The sequence below is a fragment of the Anomaloglossus baeobatrachus genome, chromosome 2, assembly GCF_048569485.1.
Source record: "Anomaloglossus baeobatrachus isolate aAnoBae1 chromosome 2, aAnoBae1.hap1, whole genome shotgun sequence".
Taxonomy (NCBI): domain Eukaryota; kingdom Metazoa; phylum Chordata; class Amphibia; order Anura; family Aromobatidae; genus Anomaloglossus; species Anomaloglossus baeobatrachus.
In genome coordinates, this window is record NC_134354.1 from 739534415 (window position 1) to 739546818 (window position 12404).

Sequence of the window (12404 nt, forward strand, 5' to 3'; positions counted from 1 at the left end):
ATCAGTTCAGTTTTGGCCACGTTAAGCTTTAGAAAGCGAGAGGAAAAGAAGGAAGATATAGCAGATAGGCACTCTGGGATTCTGGACAGCAGAGATGTGACATCTGGACCAGAGAGGTAGATCTGAGTGTCATCGGCATATAGGTGGTACTGAAAGCCATGGGACTTTATGAGTTGTCCCAGGCCAAATGTATAGATAGAAAAAAGTAAGGGTCCCAGGACAGAGCCTTGAGGGACACCAACAGAGAGAGGACGGGATGAAGAGGTTGTGTGGGAATGGGAGACACTAAAAGTGCGGTTGGAGAGGTATGAAGAGATCCAAGAGAGGGCGAGATCTCTGACACCAAGGGAAGAGAGGATCTGTAATAGGAGGAAGTGGTCAACAGTGTCAAAAGCTGAGGATAGGTCTAGAAGTAGGAGTACAGAGAAGTGGTTGCTAGCTTTGGCGGTAAGTAAGTCATTTGTGATTTTAGTCAGGGCAGTTTCAGTGGAATGATGTGGACACTATAAAACTTTTCAGCTGTTCGAAGAAGAACCACATATCTTGAGATTTGTTGATATCTGAAGAGTAATTATCTAGGGGTTTAATACCTGTGTCTGAGATAAAGTCACGAATAATAGGATGGTCACTCTTCCTTTTATGGAGGAATGTTGATCTATGGAAACCCGCCTGAAAATCTGAATTACTATGGACCGGTGTCAATGGGCCTGGAATGGAGGACAAGTCAAGATATTTATTACCTCGGGACATAAAATTCCGCAATTGCTTTGTGATAAAGGGTACTGTGATAGAGCTGGAGGTTTGGGTTTATTTACTTACAGAATAATAATGGAATGGTCTCAGACAACTGCCATCATTAAGCTAGGACTTAGTGGCAGCTATGGGCTGCTATTAACTCTTTATTACCCCGATTGCCACCGCACCAGGGCAATCGGGAAGAGCTGGGTTAAGTTCTAAGACCGTCACATCTAATGGATGCAGCAATTCCAGGAAGCTGCTGGCTGATATTTTTAGGCTCGGGAGAGCCTAATAACCATAGACTTTCCTAGTCTGAGAATCCCAGCAGTGGGGCATTATGTTGGCTGGGTGTCCAAATTAGGGGAACCGCACGCCAGTTTTTTAAATTTATACCTGCCCACCGGTGTTTGTAATTAGTTGCAGTCAGACAGCGGTCACTGAGGGTGGGGGCGGGTCTGACTGCAACCAATCACAGACGCCGGTGGTCGGGAGAAGCAGTGAATATGTATGAGCCGAATGAGAGGCAGCGGGAACTGTGTGACAGCCACCACGGTTATCGGTGAGTATGAAGCGCTTGGAGAGAGACCGAGAGATTGGTTCCCTTTAACTAATCACCAATCATCAGGATTTTCGTATATAACCTAAAGCCAGTGCTATACTGGCACTATCAGGCTGAGTCTATACATGCCTGTAGTGATCAGATTGGATGTTTAGGTCCGAAGTAATCCACACGAGGTCCCACAACACTTCCAGCTCTGCTACATCCCTGTCCTGTCACAGCCAGCGGTCATATAGCATGGCTGCCAGCTGTGAGTATAGACAGACTCGCAGCGACCAGAATGAACTGGGGTGAACCCCTGACGTCACAGCTACAGGTCCCTCAGTACGGCGGGTGTCGCAGCAATGACGTCACGGATTCACTGCGGTTCAGGCCGCTACTGAAGTGAGCCGTCACTCGTGAGTCCTCCAGCTGCGGCTCACTTCAGTCACAGCCTGATTTGTGGTCACAGGTGAAGGACTCGAGCTGTGACAGCAAACACCTGAGTGACGGCACCGCTAATCGCGCTGCTCACTTCAGTCACTCCACCTGTGGAGCCTGTCGCAAATAAAACGCAGAGTGCACATGTAGCCTAATACTAATATTTGTTGTTTTTTTTGTGCCCTTTTAATACATTTCTAATGTGAACTAGTTTTTTTTTTTTATAGTAAAACGTACACGACTGCAACAATTGAACCGTTGACTGATTCAAGCATCCTGGGGGTCGTGCAGGAGGAATCGGCTGTGAGGTTCCTTATCTTGTGACAAAATGTCATTGGAAGCCTCACAAAATCTCATGCCGAATCAGCATGCTCCGATTGGCAGCGTATTTTGGCTCACGCGCACCCATACAAGTATATGGGTTCGTGAGAAACGTCGGGCTGCACTGATGACATCTGAGTGCACGCCAATATATGCAAGGACAGGCTATGGAGAAATTAATCTCCTCTTCTCCACACCTGGGATCCTATTCTTGCATGCAAGAGAATAGGAGCGCAGTGAATGACTCTCGTACAAGAAGGTGCGGACGCCGGGCCATGAGGGCTCCACACTCCTTCACCAGCGAGAGCCAATTCTTGTAGACCGCTTATGGCAGGTTGTGCAACACTTACTGTACTCTTCAGGGCAGCATCCATAACCCTTCATGAATGGTTTAGTTCACCCCTGGCTGATTTCCCGTTTTTCGGTGAGTTTCTTTGCTTCCCTTCCGAGAGCCGTAACTTTTTTATTTTTCCGTCATCCTTGCCTTATGACAGCTTGTTTTTTTGCGGGACAAGTTGTACTTTTAAATGAAACCATGAGTTTTACCATATAGTGTTCTGGAAAACGACAAAGAAATTCCAAGTGCGGAAAAATTGCAAAAAAAAAAGTGCAATTGCATGAGTGTTTTTGGGATATTTTATTCAGTGTGTTCACAGTATGGTAAAACTGATGTGTCAGTGGGATTCCTCTGGTCGGTACAAGTTCGTAGACACCAAACATGTATAGGTTTATTTTTATCTATGGGTTTAGAAAACAAATTCAGAAGTTTGTCCAAAAAAGTGGCGCACATTTTGCGTCATTTTCCATCCACAACCCTTAGCGTTCTAATTTTTCGGGATTTAATGCTCAGTGACTGCTTATTTTTTGCATTTCAAGCAGATGATTTTAATAGTACCAATTTTTATCGCCTGTTATTGCATTTTGCTCAAAATTTCTCGCAGTCAAAAAACTTAATTTTGGCGTTTGGATTTTTTTTGCCGCTACGCCATTTACTAATCAGATTAATTTAATATTTTGATCGGGCATTTCTAAACGCGGTGATACGAAATGTGTGTATATATTTTTTTTTTATACCCTTTAATTTTCAATGGGGCGAATGAGGGGTGATTTAAACTTTTAGATTTTTTTTAGTTATTTTAAATTTTTTAATTTTTTTTTTTTTTTTTATTATTTTACTAGTCCCCTTAGGGGACTATAAGGATCAGCAGTCTGATCGCTCATTCATTTATGTTAATCACAGCTTCACATCGCTGATCACCAGAAATACTCACTTCTTGTTACTGGCAGCACTCGGTCAGGTGAAACAGGAAGTCACTCATGCTAGCTACAGGAGTCATCACACGACGCTGTGCTACCATGGCAACCAACGGCTCACATTGATCACAGCACCGCCGATGGGGCCGGATAAGGCCGGTTTCACACATCCGGCTTTTTGCCGTTTTGCCGGATGCGGTGCTCTCCCGTACAGTTAATACAGTACAATGACAGCGCTGTAACTTCCGGGTCACATGCGCCGGTCACATGACAGCATGTAACCGGCGCTTGTTGCGCTGTCATTGTACTGTATTAACTGTACGGGAGAGCGCCGCATCCGGCAAAACAGCAAAAAGCCGGATGTGTGAAACCGGCCTAAGTGAAGATTTACCACAGTGGGGTTTTTAATTGCTGTGTCACATTTTGACATTGCGATTAAAAGGGAACTTGTCACCAGATTTGGCAACTATAAGCTGCAGCCACCACCAGTGATCCCCTATATACAGCATGCTATATATAAGAGCCGAAGCTGCTGTGTAGAACGTAAAAATCACTGGAGTGTAGTGATTGTGCTGCACTTCCACAGATGAGGAGCAGGATCACTGCTCTCACTGCCCCAATGATGGAGTGACGGTAGAGGGTGGTGCAGATTACTGACTCCCAATGAGAGTGTAGTGGGCGGTTCTGGATACTGAGGCAGGGCGCAGTTACCTCTGGCTGTGAGGTTAGGTAAAAAAGAATGGTTAGCTGCCAAGTTTGGTAGAGCTGCAGGTAAACAAACTATACAGGCAATGAAGTGAAATATAGGAGGAATGACAGGTAGAAACAAAAATCAAAATGTGTAGGGGCGTTTTTTTATTACAATACAGCACAGATTGGCTTTAAAAAAAAAAGGATTTTGGGGTTGGACAACCTCTTTAATGTTATGTCTGATCAATGACAGTGCTGCTAAAATATCAGTGGTGCCTTTTTACCACCACAAGCCATGATCCCACACACCGCACATGCTGCCGCGTATAAGAAAGAAAAGCAGATGTATTATCATAAAAACTTGAGGGGGAAGTGTGGAGTGGGGAGTCAGGAGATGCTGGTTATATTACACAGCTGACATCTGTGTCTAACAGCCGTGGCTATTAAAGGGGTTATCCACTACTAGGACAACCCATTCCCCATGTTTACTCTTATTAAAATAAAAAATGCTTATACTCCCCTTCCTTCCTAGTGCCATTTAACACTAGAAGTCCCAGAAATTTCGAGCTCCCCCCTGAAGTCCCGAAAGAGGGTCAAATGACCCTTAGTCCAAACTGAATAGAACTAACTAGAAACTAAATGGCTAAACTCAATGGAAAGCAACAACCTCCTGTGGTGTGACAGTAATGGGCTTAATTACAGAACAAAAGACGGTGATTATAGGATGTTAGCTAAAATCCTTCAGGTCGGTCATTCGACCTGTCTCTGGGTTCCAAAGGTAGAAATGTTAAATGACCCCTCTCTGGGACTTCTAGTGTTAAGCAGTATCGGTGCTCGCATTCCCGTGGCTCACTTGAGTTTGTTATGTCACGTGAGCCTTATGCCCAATCTCCACCGGCTTCTCTCTCCCCAACTTCAAACGTGTAAGTAATCAACTCTAAGTGAGCATCAGCCGCAGTTCTCACTTAAGGCTGCTTTACACGGTGAAAGCACCCGCCCCCGTCGGTTGTGCGTCACGGGCAAATCGCTGGCCGTGGCGCACAACATCGTTAGTCTCCTAGCGACGTCGCTGTGGCCGGCGCACTGCCTCCTTTCTAAAGGGGAGGTTCGTTCGGCGTCACTAAGTGGCCGCCCAATTGAAGCGGAGATAAGCGGCCGGAATATCCCACCCACCTCCTTCCTTCCTCATTGTCGGCGGCCGCAGGTACGATATTGTTCCTCATTCCTGCGGTGTCACACATAGCGATGTGCGCTGCCCAGGAACTACGAACAACCTGCGTCCTGCAACAGCAACGATAATCGGGATTAGAATGACGTGTCAACGATTAGGTGAGTAATTTTGATTGTTAGCGGTCGTTCGAACGTTTCACACGCAACAACGTCGCTAACGAGGCCGGATGTGCGTCACGAATTCCGTGACTCCAACGACATCTTGTTAGCGATGTTGTTGCGTGTAAAGCTCCCTTTACTGTTGATTTATACTTCTTAAGGCGGGGAGAGGGAAGCCAGTGGTGATTGGGTATGCATGATGACATAAGTTCATGTGAGCCACGGGAACGCAAGTGTTGCCACCGCCGGAATGGCGCCGATAAGGGAGGGCAGTATAATCATTTTTATTTTAATGGGGTTTGTCCTAGTAGTAGACAACCTCTTTATATGAGGTGGTTTTCACCGCTCGCTATCACTGTCTCCCATTGGTCTGCCAAGACATGATCACAGGGAACCGATGGGTTACCATGTCAGCCAGGTGCCTGCTGATGGCTCTCATGACTGCTATCCCGGCATGCCTGTGTGCGGTCTGTATAGGGCTGCCGTATATTGTAAAAATGACCACATGTCCAAGTCTCCTAAAAAAGCTAAAAAATAATGGAAAAAAATAGAAACCAAAAGGTAAAAAAAATAAATTGTTGGTTTGGAATTTCCACTATCGCACTACCATTGACACTTATGTTTTCAGATAATTTTTACCGCACAATGATGTAATGGTGTAAAAACAAAATACCAATAGCTGGAATAATAAATGTTTTTACACCATTTCATTCCACTTGGATTTTTTTTCCTAATTTTCAGTAAATTATTTGATAAATTGAATGGTGTCATTTACAACTACACCTTGTGCTGGAAAAAAACCCCCAAGCCTTCATGCATCTAAGTCAATGGGAAAAAAAAGTTATGGTTCTTAGAGGAAAAAAAAATTCTCTGGTCACTAAAAGGTTAAAATTACCGTTGAATTGTGCTTTTTGTGTGTATTTTCCCTATAGGTTTCTATGTGGAGTGTGAAAAAGATGCAAAATCCCAGTGTTTTTTGCTAAAAAAAAAATGTGTAAATAAAATATATTAAATCTGCACCAAAAACGCATAAAACGGTAAAAAAAAGCAGAAAAAGATAATCATAAAAAATGATTATTGGGTATTTTGATACAGACATTTGTAGAAAACAATGCAACCTTTTTGAACATGGGAACATGAGGTTGTTGTGGACTATTTTAGCACAGAGCAGTCACAGACAAAGATTCTGAAGCTCCCGTTGTCGTGACATCGACAGAGCAGCTGCTTCTCTTTCTGTTCTGCTCTGTTGATGGGACGAGACTACAGACGTCATGCTGAATGAAGCCGACACCCCACCGACAGTTAGGCTATGTGCGCACGTTGCGTACTAGCCCTGCAGAAATTTCTGCAGCGATCTGAAGAGCACACGTGCGCTTCAAATCGCTGCAGAAAATGTCCGTAGAGAAAAAAAAAAAGCCGATTCCATGCGCTCTGCCTGCAGCTCCTGCCATAGACAGAGCAGGGGCTGCCGGCAAAGCGCACGGAAGAAGTGACATGTCACTTCTTAGAACGCGCGCTTCGGGCAGCAGCCGAAGCGCTGCGCTTTAATACGCCACATGCGCACGTCTCCTGCATAATCTCCATAGATTATGCAGGGGACGCAGGACGCATGCAGTTACGCTGCGCTACAAAGCGCAGCGTAACTGCATGTAATTACGCTACGTGCGCACATAGCCTTAATCAGCATGGTGCTGGCAGTCTCGCCCCATCAACAGAGCAGCCTGGAAGGTGATGAGCTTTGATGAGGTGAAGCAGCAGAATTACTGGGAGGATCCGTCCGTGACCGTTCTGAGACGGTGCTGGGTAGACAAGGCAGGAAGTTATCAATTACCAGCCTGTTCATTCATAAGCCCATCTAATATAAAAAGCTTAGTGTATGTATGTGTGTATATATGTATGTCCGCTAAAGGAATCCGCAACGTCGCATTTACAATCATGAAATTTTACACAGACGCCTCATGTGACTCGGGGAACGTCATAGACTATGTTTTGACAGGAAAATTTAGCCCCGCGCTTTACAGTTACTCTCCAAAAAACCTGCCTCCATTAAAGTCAGTGGAGCTGGAAGCCACAGGTTATTAATAGCAGCTCTGATTGGTTGCTATAGGAACGAAAGACATTCATAGTATAAGAAGCTTATGTGTGAGGTAATATGATATCAGTGGGGAGACGGATAGAGACACAGACAGACAAAGAGGCAGACAGACACAGACAGGGAAAGAGACAGGCACAGACAGAAAGAGATAGAGACAGACAGGCAGAGAGACAGACAGGGACAGATGGGGAAAGAGACAGACGGGGAAAAAGACAGGGAAAGACAGATGGAAAGAGATGGGGAAAGAGACAGATGGGGAAAGAGACAGACGGGGAAAAAGACAGGTAAAGAGACAGCTGGGGAAAGAGACATAGAGAGAGTTAGACAGACAGAGAAAGGCAAGCAGACAGGGAAAGAGACAAAAACAGGAAAAGAGACAAGGAAAAAGACAGGGAAAGAGAAAGAGACAAGGAAAGACATAGGGAATGAGAAAGAGACAGACGGGGGAAAGAGACAGATGGACAGTTACTATCTCGGGCAACGCCCGTGTACTACAGCTAGTAGTAAATAAAATACTCCCAGACAACTCAGTTAAGGTACATTTGGCTTAACATATCTTTGGCCAAAGTGCTGTCTGTGGAGAACAGACAACATACGGAGCTAATGTTAGCCTTTTAGATCACATAGGCTAGTTTCCAATTGGACCGCATGTCATCAGCATTGTCTAGTCCGGCCTCGTGTGAATTCTGGTCCATTCTGATAGCCATATTGTCTTCTTGCACATTTGCTCCTGCAGAGAGGTAATGAGCGGGGCTGATCCAAAGATAGGAAAAGCCAGTATCAACGAGTAAAACCAGTTTTATTTTCTTCTTGTTAAAATAATGCGCGAGACATATAAAAACACAGGCGAAAGTACACACGGTGAGTGGGGATGAGCAACCCGAAATTATTCTGGAAGTGTATTGCGTTAGTAAAAATAAAACTAGAAGTGCAGTACAAAAATACAAAATACTTTTATTATATAATACAGCAAAAGACCGAACAATAATTTACAGTGTGACATCGTCTGTATTACAGGGGGGCAAAAAACGAAATAAATATATACGTGAAAGTGCATGAAAGGCCATGTACACCTATATACATCAGGGGACACAGGAGCCAGAACAGCATATACAATATATTCCACTTTTTACACACATTTACAAAACTGATCCCCTAAAAATAAATCCCTCCTCTGTGCGGGGCCTACAGCCGAACGCCAAGGATACACTGGATTCAGTGTTAGAGAAATAACTGCAGCATTGAAAGTAGATTCAGGTCCCAGAATTCAGTGGATTCATTTCTTGATGTCTCTTAATGTTGTTTAGAGCTTTTAGTCGCTGATATTTGGCCCCAAAGGAGGCATCACTTGGTGGGGAATAGAACTGGAGTGACAGAGGCTTCAGATCTACAAAAAGCACTTTAGTATCATTTACTTATCACTTCAAATGAGGATTTCTCAGTAATGGAGGAGTGAACTGGCCATGTAAAGGTAGTGCTGGACTTGTCTCTGAAAGAACTACATGCACATATAAATAGTTACGAGGATGAAATCCTGATGACACATTCCCTTTACGTCTATCTCGTAAGTTGCTGGTTTTCTGAGCATCCATGCTACAAGAACCAAGCAAATCACTGACCCATTGCAAGATGTTTGAATGTCCTTATCTCAAGAGCTGCTTTATGTTAGTGAGAGGAGCATCTCTAGGGTCACAATGGAAAATTTTGTTATTAAAGGAGTTTTCCTACTTTTCTTCCAATTTAAAGAGGGAATTATGCAGTTAAATGAAGAATACAAGCTTTACTCACTCCAATGGTGCCACTCCTAACAGTCTCTGTGGGATCAGAATTAATGATGTCATGTCCCCCAGTCTCCAGATCCTACAGCGAATCAATGGCCGCAGGGATGAGGTGACTGGGGGTCCTAACATTAGCAGCAGAAAGCGGTGAATGGATTCCCAGACTGAGTGTAGCTTCCTTTCTTCCTTATCAGCATAGTTCTCCACTGTATATTTTTCCAAAAAATGGAAACCCCTTTAATTTTGTAAGGACTTTTTTTTCTTACATAAAACCAAAATGCATTTGGGATTAATTCTGCAGAACATATATATAAAACATCACATTTTTTGTAGTAGTCATACATATACGATTACATTGTCTGCAACCAAAAGTAACTTATGCAGTATTAAGTCAGAAGAAACATCCAGTGTACGCTGTCCCTTCAGAGTCGCCATCACTATGCAGACCAGCAGCCCTTTCCATGATCACCACCTCAGCGGCTGGTTCGCTGCAGGAAAATGCACGTTTGGCCACTTTATATTAGGCCGCTTTCACACTGCATTTCCTTCCCAGTCAGTGGTCCCATCGGGTCTTCTCTCCAAACCTCCCGCAAAACGGTATTTGGATGTATGCGCTGACAAGGCCATTGACTATAATGGTGCAGATGGAGTCATCGTGTGCTCTGTTTTGCACCATTTTTGGGTGTATACACTTACTGGAGGCGGACATCCAGACACATTCTACTATGTCTAGGTATCCGCCTCCTATAGGCATATATGCCCGCAAATGATCCATAACAGAGCACACGGTGACTCCGTCACGCATACGTTCAAATCACGTTTTGTGGAAGGTTCTAACGGAAGACCCAACGGGACTACTGAACGGGGACAGGAATGCAGTGTGAAAGCATCGTACCATGAGAGCTGCCGTCAGTTCGGTAATGATGTCAGGTTTTCTTAACAGAAATATTAGAATTTTTCTTCACCGTTTCTGTCACGATTTTGTTGCAAGCGCAGATACGTTGGTTGGTAAAATGGAAATTGCACAGTAAAGTTGATGCTGTGCGGAAAATTAAGTTTGGTGTCTTATTCTTTGGAGTCCTATCCTGACCGTCCAGTCTCTCTCCATTTTTTGTATTCAACCTACCCCATATGTCACCATTATGTCCATGCGTTGTACTGGTTAAGCATATGCAGTGAAGTGAGGTGTACTCGTAGGCCGGAGTCACACTTTTGAATGACTCGCATCACATCACCAGGCACGGCCGCACACTCTCCGGACAGGATTGTCTCAGCTGCATAGAAAAACACGAAGCTGACCCACTTCTGTCAGGAGAGTGTGCGGCCGTGCCTGGTGATGCCGATGCGAGCCTCCTGCGAGTCACTCGCAAGTGTGACTCAGGCCTTACATGCTTCCTCATAAAACACCATGCGGCATTGTGTATGCTCAAGACGTACAGTGCACAAGTCTTGGAGGAGGCTAAGGGTGTCTAGGGGCTTGCCGATGTAGGTTGGAAACCAGACTGGTTGTCTCTTCCATACGGCACCCACACCCACTTGAGTTTTCACAGGTCCATAAACAAAATCAAAAGAACAAGTTTGGAAAGATTATCAGTTCCTATAATAAGGTAAAACAACTCAACAGCTTCTCTCAACGTAATGAAAGTTTTCTCAGAACGTTGTATGAGACACCTATCCATGAACGGTTTCAAAAAGGATCATTCGTGCACAGAGGCCTCCAGGGAAATCAGTGCCGATATCGGATACATATGAGAAGGTCACGCTGGTAAAGTTTCTCATCTATGACATATCAGAAGATCATATTGTCTGCATTCCTCCTGTAAGAATTTGTTTTTCAGAAACAGATAATGAACACTGAACATGTGATATTTCCAGAAATCAGTTGCTGATAGTTCAGAAGTGACAACCGATATGGCCGCATTTTCTGTCAGTTTTACAAGAATGGGTATAGCAGCAAAACAGAAAAAAAGCCACTGTACATACAGATGCAATCAAAACTGTTCACGCCGATCACAAGATAGGTTTTTCAGCAAAATCTACAAACTTAATGCCGTCTGCAATACATCAAACAAGAACAATATAAATAGGTCAACACAACTGGTAAAACAGGTGGTTTCCCCAGATTCAGCACAAAATACCACTTTAACCGCTTCACAACCTTGGATGTACCTGTAGCTCCAAGGCCGTGTTTGTCCCTTTAACATGGGCCCGCACACGTCTGCTGATCTGATCAGCCGACATGTGCAGCTAACAGGCGCAGGTGGATCTCAGATCCACCTGCGCCTGTTAACTAGTTAAACCCTGCGGTCAGTCTGACATCGATCTGACAGCGCACTCGAACAACTGTCACTGTCATGACTCACTTCCTGTGAAAGCTGGCAGAGCGCCGACACTCACAGGAGATCAGTACATCTCCTGAAGCACTGCTCTGGTCAGCAGAAGCGATCGGACAGTGAAGGCTTCAAGTCCCCTAAGGGGGATAGTAAAAATTAATTAAAAAAAATGTAAAAAAAACAAAAAAAAGTTTTAAAAAATAAGGAAAAATTAAAAAAAAAAACCAAAAGTTCAGATCACCCCCACTGACAATAAAACAATTAGGAAAAAAATACACATATTTTGGTATCACCGAGTTCAGAAGCATCCAATCTGTCAAAATATAAAATTAAGTAATCTGATCGATAAAGGGTGTAGTGAATTTTTTTTTAAAAACTAACAGAATTACACTTTTAATGTCGCCCCAATAATGCAATAAAATGCAATAACAGGTGATTAAAACATCACATCTACCCAAAAATTGTCTGATTAAAAACGTCAGCTCAAGCAGCAAAAATAAGCTGTCACTGAGCCCAAGATCCCGAAAAATGAGAACGGTACTGGTCTCAGAAAATGGTGACAAAAAGCGCAATTCTTATTTTGACAAGTTTCTGAATTTTTTTCCACCACTTTAGATAAAAACAAAACTATACATGTTTGGTATCTACGAACTCGTACCGACCTGGGGAACCATATTGCCAGGTAAGTTTTACCATATAGTGAACATGATAAATAAAAACCACCCCAAAAAAATTGCATTTTTTTTTTTAAATTGACCAAACTTGGATTTTTTTCCCGGTACAGTACAATATGGGGCAGAATTAATGGTTTTGTTCAAAAGTAAAAGCCCTCATATGGCTATATTAATAGAAAAAAAAAGAAAAAAGTTAGCTCTTGGAAGAAGGGG